A 4,633-nucleotide genomic window follows, 5' to 3' on the forward strand; every position below is an offset into this window, starting at 1 on the left:
CCTTCTTTCCACACCTGCAGGCTCTGGATTGATTGAACATACTGCACCCTCTGTTCTGGGAGTTGGCTTCAATATAATCAAATGTAGTGTTGTAGTAACTCTCAGTGCTGAGGAAATTATCAGCCATCACTGAATTATAACAAGTTTTCTATGTGTGTGCTTTAGCTCTGTCTACTTGAAGACAGGGCCAATTTAAACAAATAGATGCTTTTCTCTAGTTCGTCAATGATAGACTACAGCTGAAAGAAATCAGAAAAACAACTCAAGATGCTGTCATGAGTTCAAGATAACAAAACTAGAGCTATATCCTGACATTTCCTTGAGGTTCTGTTTGAGGTATAATTGTTCTCATTGTTATTTCCAAGGTTTTCTTATGAAAAGTAATTTTAGATTACATTTAGAGTTTAGTTTCCATATATAATGTGAATGTTTCTGGTTTTCCAGCATTATTTTGGGTTTAATTAATGTGGAAGCATTAGGATTCACTAGTAAGGACTGGGAGGAAAAAAAAATGGCACTTATGCCAAATCTTTGGGTTCATTGTGGTATGGAATATATGTAGTATTGGGGTCTTATTTTTAGGTGCTATGAAGTGTTTACAGCAGTCTGAATTGATGCCAGGCCAACAGTCTTGACCAGGTGTTCTAAGTTCAGTCTTCATAATCAGAGTGAACTGAGTTGTGTACAGGCAGCTCTAAGCAGGGAGCCTTTGAAATTTAGTGGTTGCTTGCATAAATGAGGAATTATTAACAAGTTAATGGCTTCTCAAGAAGGAAGAGTTGTTTTTCTTCAGGGGTGTGGACCCTGGTAGGTCCACCATGCTCCAGTGGAGGCCCTCACACCCAGGAATATATGGGCAGGACAAATTGGTCTGAGTAGGTTATTCAAATATACAAAGAGGACAAGAAACTAGGAGGGAATGGGGAGGAGGTGAGAGAGAGGAGTTAGAGAGATGAGCGTGGGGGATGAATGTGGTCAAAGTCCATTTGTATGTATTATGATTCTCAAAGAATTATAAACATATTATGTTAAAATGATTTGGTTTCCTCACTTATAAGATGGGGATAATTATAATAAAAATACTATTGTGCCATTAAAGGTATTTTAAGAATTAAGCAGTCCAGCAACATGTTTACATAAGAGGTGATTTAGAAATGGCATTCTTCCAATTCTTTTTATTAGCTAAAGTGGCAGAAAGGAAGTATGGGATGGACTGATGTTCAATATTAAATTTTATTTATTTATTACATTTTATTATTTTTTGATGATCCACAGCTTCATAGACTGAGAGCCATTTGAATATATATGTATAGGACAAGAACAAGCAAAACAGAGCCAAGTAGTAATTTATGGGTAGCAGAAATAGTGACTTTTGTTTCATGTTTTATAATTTTCTATACTTTTCATCATAAGTATTTATGTTTTCTTATTAAAAATATTTTATTATTTTAATTTTATGTGTATGAGTGTATTGTCTGCATGTATGTAAGTGTGCCCATGTCATGCAATGCCCACGGAGGGCTGAAGAGGGTGTCTAATTCCCCTGGAACTGGAGTTACAGATAGTAACAGATAGTTAGCCACCATGTGGGAGCTGGGAATCAAACCTGGGTTCTCTGTAAGAGCAACTAGTGCTCTTAACTGCTGAGCCATTTCTCCAGCCCCTTGTTATATTTTCAGTTCTAGAATTGAACTGTGCAAGCATGAGGATATGAGTTTGGATTTTTTAGCACCCATGTAAAAAGCTGGGTGTGATGACCCCAACACTGGGGGAGTAGAGACAAGAGATCCTGGGGCCTTGCTGGCCAGCTAGACTAGCCAAAACAACAAGCTCCAGGTTTTGTTAAAAGTTTCTCTCTCTCTCTCTCTCTCTCTCTCTCTCTCTCTCTCTCTCTCTCTCTCTTTTTTTAAGGGAGAAAAGATTTATTTTGGCTTGTAGTGTGAGGTTAAGTCCATCATGGTGAGGGTAGACAGCAGGAGTTTGAGGCAGCGGGTCACATGATATCCACAATCAAGAAGCAGAGAGCAATGAATGGGTGAGCTCAACTCTGTCTCCAGCACTGGTATTCCCAGGCAGTCTCCCATCCAAGTACTAACTAGGCCCGACCCTGCTTAGCTTCAGAGATCAGACAAGATCTGGTGCATTCAGGGTGGTATGGCTATAGACTCTGTCTCCTCTTTATTCAGTCCAGAATCCCAGCCCAGGGAATGGAGCTGCTCACAGTGGGTGGGTCTTCTTCACCTCGGTGAACCTGGTCAAGATAATCACCATTGGCATGCTCAGAGGCCTGTCTCTTGGGTAATTCTAGATCTCATGAAGTTGACAATTGAGATTAACCATCAAATGCACTGCAGAAGGCAAGAAAGAGGAAAAGAGAGCTAATGGACATGATTCTACCAACAGTCACTCCTCCCACATTCAGCTGAGAGTATCAGTTCTGCTGGGCTGTCAGAGAAAGAAAATGTTGACACATATAACTAGTACATGTTAGAAACCTCTCTGATAAATGGTTCATAAAACAGGAAGATGAGAACTTAAACAAGATACCACTTTTCACCTTGAAAATTGGCAAAAGTAGCTCTGATAATATCAAGAGTTGGCATGGATAGACACTTAACAGGTCTCTGCACTGATAGCTGGAAGCATAGCACTTGACAAGCTGCACACAGACACAACTGTTACATACCTAATTCTGTGAACTTAGGGGGAATTCCTAGACAGAGGCAAAGATCTTTCCAGAAAATGGTCATTATAGCATCATTTACAGTAGCAAAAAAAGAAAACAGTTTGAATATCCTTGAGGAAAATGAAAAGTGTTGTTTAACCATAAAATTAAACATTTGGACTTTTTGAGACAGGGTTTCCCTGTAGCCCCAGCTTACCTGGAACTCATTGTGTAGACTAGGCTGGCCTTGAACTCATAGAGATCCACCTGCCTCTGCTTCCCAAGTTCTGGGACTACAGGTGTGCACCACCATGTCTGGCGAAGGAGTCCCTCTCTTTAAAAAAAGGTTTGAAAAGCAATTGAGAAAGGCATCCTGATGTTAAACTCTAGCCTCCACATACACCTACACAAACAAGTACACCTGCACACACACAAGCACACATGCATAGACCACACATAAGCACACACAAAGAGACACAGACAATCAGACAAGCAGACAGACACACACACACTCACAAAATTGAAGAAAAAATACTGTCCTTTATAATTTTTTTTCTTAGTTATGTCGCTCTAGGAACCTGTGCCTTGAGTCACTTAGGGAGATTTTATAGGATAATAGTCACCAATAATACTGCAAAAGGATCCGGGATCTGGGTGGTGCTCAGAACATTGGGAACACACTTCAAAGCAGATAAGCTACTCGACTAGTAAACTGCTGGAAATGTTGCTTCATCTCTTGGTGTCTGTGTTTCTTGATCTGTAAAATGAGAGGAACACTGTTTCCCTTGTTGGGAAGGTTTACTCTGAGAGTTTCTATAAAGTACATTTAGCACCAAGTCTGTTCACATATTGGTGGCTATTGTTACTGACTAAAAGATTATTGAGATCAATTTCCCTTTAACTGATGAGGAAATGGAAGGACATGAAAACTGCATGACATTTCTGAGATTTTCCTGGCAGACTTTCTGATAGAAAGGTGCTTCCAACATGTCCGTTTTTGGAAACAATCTTGACAATTTTCCCTCTCTATATAGCAATCTACTATTATTGCTTAGTATTCTTTACAGTTAATATGTATATTTTGAGGCAGTCTTGCTGTGTAGCCCAGGCTTGTTTCCAATCCACAGTCCTTCCTCAGTTTAATCTTTTTTATTTGAATAAATTAATTTTCATATTGTCTAAAATATATATCCAATATCACCCATCTCAAATATAAAAATACTTAGTTACTCAACACTTACCTATTTATTGTAGGGAGAGAGTGTTACATGCGAGGTAAGTCTTGAAAAGCTAAAGGGTGGGAGAGAAGAATTTGTAAGAAACTGTAGTGTCTTGTGACATTAAAAAATCGACATCCCAATAGTCAGACAGGAAAAATGAAGATATGTGTTAAAGGTTGGCAAGGACCTGGTCTTTTGACTTTTGGGTATCTGAATATGGTTGGAATGAATGGTACTAATGTACATGCTCTGAAACCATCATTAATCAGACTTCCCAAGAGGATCCACCTTGAGAATCTTCCTGGAATCTTTGTTACAGGCGATTCCTGAGCCATCCATCCATGTTTCTGTTTTCCCTCATGTCTAAGATGGTTTTGTAACAGTTGCTCTGTTGCTCTTATGCTAATGCACTGGACATGAATTTCACAGCAGCACAGCAATCCATTTTCTGTGACAGGCTGTAATGAACCGAGAGGGTTACTTTATCAAATGTACCTCTGGCAGGAATGTTGAGAGTCTAACATACACATTAGTGAAATAGCCAAAAATGGCCTTTTGCATGCTGGCAAGGGATGCCAATAACGTGACCACATGCAGAACAGATGGTGCAAGGCATTTTGGAAAGGAACCTTCCCACCAGAGGCTAAGCCTCCAGAGCTTTATCTAGCAACGTGTGAGTAATTGCTCCCTGTCTCTATCAATATTGTAGGAAGGTAATTAGGGAACTGCATACATGAGAATAGCACTT

The 4,633-nt window shown here is 39.5% G+C and overlaps 1 pseudogene; it reads right to left on the reverse strand.

Annotated features, from left to right (window-relative positions):
• Window positions 1-2,048: 2,048 nt before the first annotated feature.
• On the reverse strand, window positions 2,049-2,166 carry LOC115071676 (annotated as a pseudogene).
• Between the last annotated feature and the right edge of the window lie 2,467 nt (window positions 2,167-4,633).

Source organism: Nannospalax galili, unplaced genomic scaffold, assembly GCF_000622305.1.
Source record: "Nannospalax galili isolate Female #2095 unplaced genomic scaffold, S.galili_v1.0 scaffold181, whole genome shotgun sequence".
NCBI classification, from domain to species: domain Eukaryota; kingdom Metazoa; phylum Chordata; class Mammalia; order Rodentia; family Spalacidae; genus Nannospalax; species Nannospalax galili.